The sequence below is a fragment of the Tripterygium wilfordii genome, chromosome 4, assembly GCF_013401445.1.
Source record: "Tripterygium wilfordii isolate XIE 37 chromosome 4, ASM1340144v1, whole genome shotgun sequence".
NCBI lineage: Eukaryota > Viridiplantae > Streptophyta > Magnoliopsida > Celastrales > Celastraceae > Tripterygium > Tripterygium wilfordii.
This window is the reverse complement of record NC_052235.1, coordinates 14,338,766-14,347,511: the sequence shown is the minus strand read 5'-3', so window position 1 is coordinate 14,347,511 and position 8,746 is coordinate 14,338,766.

Here is an 8,746-nt window from a genome sequence, read left to right as displayed (position 1 = left end):
ATGGGCTGGGTTTTGTTAAAGCCCAATAAACCAGGTATAACAATTCTAACCCATTGCTCATTAAAATCGGCCTAGTGATCTGCTTGTCTGTCGAGACTTTTTAACCACCTAGGCCCATTGTACCCCATTTACTCAATTACTCACGCCCATTCTCACTTAATAGCCCATTTGCTTCTCCATAAACGAAATTACACCAACTTTAGCATAAAAAAAAGTTAAATTATGATTTCTTTTTTGAAATGACATATTAGAGTTTAGAAATTAAGAGTTAGTATTTAGGATTTAGTAAAAAAATTGTTTAGGGTTTAGAAATTAGAATTTTTTTTTTTCAAAATCTATTATATTATAATATTATGAACACAAAAATACTCAATAACACATTTTAAATCATAATTTAACATAATTTTTGGGAGAGAATTGGAGTCCGGTATCCCCTTTAACACAACGTAAGTAATTAATCAAGACCCAGTTATTATTTCTCATTAACCATGGATTCCTTGAAGAGAAATGACTCATTTTTATTTATTTTTTTAAAATTATTTATTTTTGTCCGATTTTCCAGTTCCATCAATTTGGCGATTGAGTTGCCAACTTGACAATTTGTTAATTTACAACTTGGTTGGATTTGAATCATATTTTTTGCTTGGCTTGTAAATCATTCCAACCTAGAAAAAAAAATTCCTTTGCTAATTGGACAAGATATTTAGGTCAGCTTCCACAGCCATATTGATAATATTCCAAGCACAATTTTCCACAGACAAATCAGATTTCTTAGCAGCCAAACATGGAACAAAAATGAACAAAGGACAAGTGGACAACCGACAACCTCAACGGCTCCAGAATAATGGGAATTAATCAATTATTTGATTTGGTTTGATTTATTTATAAATTATAAGCACTGACTAATCTTCTTGCCCCCACCATTAGTAGAGTTCTATTGATAAATAATAAAGCGGTAGCAGTAGATCAATCAAGGCAAATCAATTTGGACGGTTGATATTTATAACTATTTTATTGGTCACCACACGCAACAATTTTTTTTTTTGTTTTATTGAACACTTTTTTGTTGTAGTTGTGATGATAAAAATAAAATCAAAACAACTCGAATATGTATTGTCCGCGCTTTGAACCTAAATCCGCACAATTTTATCTTTAAAATACCCTCTTAATTGAGGGATTGGATCTTTTTATTTATAACGTACATTAGTGGCTTGCATTTAATCGATGCAGGATACAAGTATAGCACTCGGTTTGAGTGGCGCGAGGTCATAGGCGTCTGTAGTGCCAAGTTTGGTGTTGTTGGGCGAGTTATCGAGTGACGATGAAGCTAAGCCTCTTGTCTCACGTTACCCAAGAAAATGTGTGAAGTACATAATATAATAGACCAAACTTTCAAAATAGTAACAAACGTTTTTCCCGATCTCAAATTAGTATGGGCTGATACTGAACACATGGGAAGACAAAACCGTGCAGATCAGTATGAATTGGTCCAAACAGAGGCGAAGCTACACTATGCTTAGGGGTTAGCTGACCCCCTCAAAAAAATGTTAATAACCCCAGTTATATAGTAATTTATATAAAAGATATTCCTAAATTTTCAATTTAGACCCCTCTTGTTATAAAAAATCATGCTCATGGCTGAAACAAGAAGAAATGTGACAATTATCACTTATCGTATTTTATAAAATTTTGAATTTTAGTGTTTTAATAAAAAAAATTCGGGACTGTTGCCCCTGAATTCCGACTTAGTTTTATCCACCCTGATATAAAATCATTTGTCCGTCACTGTAAATCCCCTCATATTAAGTTTTGGCTTTGTCCCTGAGTTCAAAGTGGACAAAATATTATTAGTGCGGAGGGCGGGTTGTTACAACGAGTCTTAACAACATCTGCTGCATAATCAATACAGAACACAGATTTTAGTGTTGATTCAATAAAACATTCTATGTATGGTAGCTAAAGCAGATGGGATACAGAAGCAATAATGATCACTCACGTGTATATATATATAAACTTAGCTCAATACGTGAGTGATCATTATTGCTTCTGTATCCCATCAGCTTTAGCTACTATACATAGAATATTTTATTGAATCAACACTAAAAATATATATATATATATATATAGACATACATACACACAAGGTCCTTATCAACATCATCAAATATTGCTCCATGTGATTTCCCTGCAGCTTGGATGACACAACACATGTGGACTTAGCTTGTACAAGCTCTGTCCACATCCCAAATTGGTCCAACTTGTTTAATTGTAAAAACATTAATCAAAAAGTACATGTATTAATGTGATTTTGTGTATATTAATCTTGTATGTTTAAGGATAATTATAATTGTTAAAAATAACAAATCAAATAAAATTATTTATTCTCAGCTAACTTGACTACTCCGAAATAGTTAATACTCGGATCTATTGCTGGTATAACCTTTTAAGTCTACAAACACATAATTTTAGAAGAAAACTATTAACTATCACACAAATTAATCACCTTTTATAAGGTCTCTTTCAATTGTTATTAATCGTAATGTGTGTGTGTATATATATATATTTTATTCTTTTGAATGGGAAAATACAAGTGACATATTTTGTCTCTCCGACAAGATATTTGTGAACGCAAGTTAAAGTGTACATTGGCCCTACATATAGAATCCAACTTCAACCTAGTTATTATAACTTATGAGGTTTGTATGCATGCACCATATAATCATTTTTTAAAATAAAAAAAAGGAAGTAAAAAATCGTAACTTTTACCATTTGTTTTGTCAAATGACAAATATATTAGTAATATACAACATGGATTTGGAGCTCCGCAATTCGTTTAAAATGGTAGAGTCTACAATTAAAATCTAATGGTTTCGAATGTGTGTCACATCACACCACATTTTTGTTTTTCAATTTTTAAAACTTGTCTGAATTTTTCTCTACTATTATATGTGAATTGTAAACTCTAAAGAATTACGGAACCCCCAAATCCATACAACATAGCGTTACCTAGTGATATTTTTTTAATGATCGGCTATCCTTTTTTCTAATACGTCATAAAAGTTTTTTTGTTGGACATCCCGTAAGAGTTTAAACTCATGTCGTTAGACTCGCACGTACATAAATTTTTCACCTAATGACATCGAAAGTTTGACTAAAGTCTAGCGTGTGACCACAAAAGATATTACTCCCAATGGAGTTGAATTCAATATTTTTTGAATACATATGATTTGGACACATAGAGATTCACCACGCGCTATTCTCTTAATTTCATTCTCAAATGGAACCATCCAACATCTAAAAATATTTATACCGAGTCAAAGATGTACATATATATATACAAAAATTCTCTTATGTGGACCAAAAGTGTGGACCAAGTTTGTGGACTTGTTTTTCAACCATAGATGTGGTGGGTCCCATAATAAATGTGTGGCCTCCACTTATGTTGTGATTGATTACAACCATTGGATTTTGTTCCACAAACTTGGTCCACACTTTTTGGTTTACATAGGAGAATTCTTGTATATATATATATATTGTTAAGAAAGTTACACACACCAACTTTGCCTTCAATTCGATGTTCAATTTTAAATTCATGAAATTTTCAACTTGTAAAAACAAACAAAACATCTCCATCAAACCATGTATTTCACATTAATCATTAATCTATTCATGTTTAATATGGCAAGAAGGTGAGAGCATTACGGCTCATCCATGTAGTTTTCAGAGTTGTCATTCTTGAGGCGGCCGTGCGAGTAAAATTTTGACCAAAAATTCTAACTATATTGACTACTTAATTTTTTTTTTTACTACTCTATTCTTCTAAAACATATATTATTCGAAGCAAGGGACGTAGCCGGATTTATGTTCAGGAGACTATTTATATGTTGTTTGTTAATATTTGTTCAATTATTATAACTTGATATGCAAGAATAGAGACATTTTAATTGAATTATATACATTATTTTATATTACTAAGAGCATAAGCAAAATAAGAAACATATTTTATAGTCAATTTTAATGATTTTGTGTTATTGTATCTCAACCAAGATAGAACTATTAATCCAATCATCCATTAAAGAGAAGATAATGGGTCTATTTGATGGACAATTTTGATCGTAGCATTAATGTCACCATTAAATCTGGTAATTTAAATATTGGTTAAAAAGGTTGTAGAAATGGTGCATGAAATGCTTGTAGTGTTTAGTTGTATTTTTACTGGTAGTATTTATGATGTTAAAATTATTGTGGCAAATTACTTACAATGGTAATATTCTTTTAATTTGTAATAGATTGAAATAAATAATAAGATAAATACTAAACAAATATTTAATATTAAAAATATTTAAATTAATTTAATAAATTCAAAATAAAAGTTAGATATATTAATAAAAATATTTAAATCGATTTAAATACTAGGTAGCTTAAATGTTGGTCCACAATTGTTCACCAAATGCACTGAATATAAACTAACAACTATAAAAAATATAGCTGCCAACCCCATAAAGGTGAGACAAAATAATTATAAAAAACACAAAACAAGAAAGATATTTTTTTTGGTAACTGACTAATGCATTGATAAAAATATATGCACAAAAATATGGGGGGCATACCCTCAAAAACAGTCCAATACGACACAAAACAAGTCAGGAAGAAAATAAAAATTCCGTGAGGCATAAAATTCTACTGGACACACAACCTGGCCGAAAAAACCAACAGTTGGAATTTCGATTCAACAGATTTTGCTTTAAAACACGGATTAACGCTTTTTTTAAAGTGTTATTTGCCTCCTCCAATTGGTGTGCACAGAATAACAACAACTACACTTTCAAAATATAATAAAGCAACACAAAAATTGATGTTCGGCATTATGTACAAACAAATAACAACCAAGAATGCCCTAGAAAAATAGAACTTTACGAAATGCTTTGAATAAGTTTTAAGAGTTTTTGCGATCATAATTAATTCTAAAATCTTGGAATAATTTATTTAATGAGAATAACATATTTTTTGGTGAAGGGAATTTGCCCAAATAGAAGTTGTCCAAAGAAGTTGAAAAAAAGGAGTTGTGTCCATTAATAAACTACCAATATAATCATTCAATTTAATTTTGAAAATAGTTAACACCAAGTGCCCCATAAGTCCATATTTGATTAATATGGAAAACAAAAATTGATGTTCGGCATTATGTACAAACAAATAACAACCAAGAATGCCCTAGAAAAATAGAACTTTACGAAATGCTTTGAATACTATTTTGCAATGATAGAATTTAAGTTTTAAGAGTTTTTGCAATCATAATTAATTCTAAAATCTTGGAATAATTTATTTAATGAGAATAACATATTTTTTGGTGAAGGGAATTTGCCCAAATAGAAGTTGTCCAAAGAAGTTGAAAAAAAGGAGTTGTGTCCATTAATAAACTACCAATATAATCATTCAATTTAATTTTGAAAATAGTTAACACCAAGTGCCCCATAAGTCCATATTTGATTAATATGGAAAACAAAAAATAAAAACGCTGGTTCTTGGATTCGATCTCGGGCACTGTGTGGAGAGTAAAGAAGCACGTTTTCCATCAGACACATTAGTCAAAGTTTTCACATATATGTAGTAGTATTTTGTTTTTCAAAATCCAGGGGCACGTGCCCCTGATCCTGATCCCTTCGTGGCTCCGTCCCTAATTCAAAGGCTTGGATGAAACTTGGCTCACCTTCTTCGTTCAAGAAGGTAAACGAATGAGTGTGAATAGTGAATATATTTTTAAGTTTGATAGATAAACGGGCCGAGCTCGGACATGAGTGTGTTCGACCCGATTATGTTTGCAAAGAACCTCATCCATGGTTCGTGAACAAACTCGGTTAAGTGGTCGTTAGATACTCGTTTAGTATTCTTGAACAAATTTGTTTTAACTCCAAAAAAACACATTTGTCTAGTTTATTTCTTTGATGAATGTATTCATGAATAAGCTCAGTAAAATATAAACAAACTAATTTACATTAATCAAACCACTCTCGATCCAACTAAACGAGCTAGTTTGAAGAAAACAAAGCTCGGCTTGACTCATTTACATCCCTACTTAAACCATAATAAAGTCCTTTATCTCTAATATACGGTAGTTATGGTGAAGTCTCTTTTAGTAAATTACCACGAAACACACACCTTAGTTGTCAAATTCTTTGGATCAAATATGTACACATTATGTTAAATTAACCATATATGGTGAAGTCGTTATCTCTATGGTTAGATATTGGTCAAGTCGTTTTTAATGAAATTGCCACGAAAGACACATGCCACCTTAGTTTTCAAATTCTTTTAGATCAAATCAATGATCGTGATACGTTTTTCTATTTAATTTGTTGCATGGACGTCACGTGGATGGCTCAATTATTGCTTTTGGCTTCGAATACTCTAGTTATCAAGTTTTCAACTCCTTCAAATTTCACGTGCGGTAATTTAGTAAATTAATCAATAAAAATATTAGGAATGTCAATAAATGTGATCTCAATTATTTCGGTAATTAATTTTATTCTCTGATTGATGTAAGTGTAAGGATCTATAAAATATAGTGATTGAATCAGAGAGTGACATGTCAATCACTGAGATCCCTGTCACTCCCTCCCGACTAATCAATAGGTTAAACCACGGTTTTGTTAATTAAAATTTTCTCTGTCAACTTTTCAACCCCTTCGGGAAAAAAAGAAAAGAAAAGGGGGCATATTGGGTTCCATATTTTTACGGCAAGAAAAAAAACTTCAAGGTAGCCTGAGAGGAAGTTGCCAAGAATTAGCACTTTTTTTTTCACAATTTCTATTTTTCTTTGGATTATTGATTTTATTTTCATAATTTGTGTTTTTTTAATCGAGAATAACATCATACAAATTTGACATATGAATATTTGACATGGGCATAAATTTAGATTGTCAGACCCGCATGTACATAAATTTTTACCCGAAGACATGATAAGTTGTGTTATAACCCCCGTGTGTGACCACAACAGTATTGCGTTGTCGAGAATGAAAATGAAAGCGGATGACTAAGATATCAGTGGGTGCATGGCAAGACCTTACTGGCCATGCGTCAAGAGTCAAAATGAACAGATTATGACAACATCTTAATTTCATTTCGATTATAACAATAAATTAAGATGTTACATTTCAACCATCCAAACACATGCATTATATTAGTAAATGAGAGAAGGAGTAATATAAGACAAAAGGTAAATTATTGTGATTGAAATGAATTAATTAAGTTCATAAATAAACTCCATCAATTAGTGTGACAAATATTATTAATCCAGTCAATTAGTGGGTCTAGTTGAGATATAATGACAACAAATTCATGAACTTCTAATTATTAGCTAGTTATATAACGAGTCAATTAAAATTCACCAATTCAATGAACCCTAATGAAGAAATTGAATTTTATTAGTAAAATTATTCTTTTAGACCAAGTAACGTAATCTGGTTTAATATACTTTTGAATTCAATTAAAAGAATAGTAATTATTTAATGATTGATCGATTCGAGACACCATACGTGCTTACACACCCATAAATATGATTAGATGAAAATACCGACAAAAAGTTTTGGGAGGACCTTGATGAGATTGTTCAGGGCATTTCAAGTAGGGAGAAATTTTTTTAGGAGGAGACCTAAATGGACATGTACGGATAGATAATGAAAACTTTAATAGTATACGTGTAGGGTATGAGTTTAGGGATAGAAATGAAGTTATAGAAATTATTTTAGAATTTGTTGTGTCGTATGACTTGTTTTTTCAAAAAAAAAATTGATTTTATGTCGGGACGATCCACTATAAAGGTGATATTTTTTATTTAGGAGACTTGCAAAAAATCTAGACAAAAGGAAAAAAGATTTACATTTAGTATTTATAGACTTAGAGAAGATATATGATAAGGTGACTAGGGAAGTAATGTGGTGGATTTTAGAGAATAGAGGAGTGTCGATTCATTATATTACTATTATCAAGGATATTTATGGATGAAAGAGTAATGGGAGTTGACTCGGAACTCGAGATGTGAAGGCAAGCCTTAGAGTTTAAAAGATTTAAATTAAGTAGGACTAAAATAGAACGCATAAAATGTAAATTTAGTAAGAGCAGACACGGGGCTCATAAAAACAAACAATTGAATTAGATGAGAGAGAAGTAACAAAAAGTAAGGTTTTAAAATATATTTTGGCCTGATTTTTCAAGATGACAGAGACATGAGTGAATATATAGCTAATAATATTAACAACGAGTGGATAAAGTGAACGAGTGCACGCAAGTTTTATGCGATCGAATGATTGTTTTAAGGTTGAAGGTAAATTCTATAAGCTTCCATACGACCCGTGATGATATATAGTTCTGAGTGTTTGGCTATTAAGATATAACATATCCAAAAATACATGTAGCAAAAATACGAATTACTCGTTGGATGTGCGACTACATGAGGAAAGTTAGGGTAAGAAATATGATTATTAGATCTAAGGTAGGAGTAGCACCAATTGAAGATAAATTACGATAAAACAATTTAATATGGTATAAGCATGTACAACGTAGAAATAACAACGCGACGGTAAAAAAAATCAAGACAATTTGTATAAAAGAAAAACAGGAATTAGAGAGGAAGATCTAAAAATATATAATTTAAAGTGATAGAAAAGAATATTGATTCAATATGAGTTGATATAGAAATGAAAGGAGAAAATGAATAGTCATAGTGAATTTTCATTAATTTTTGAAG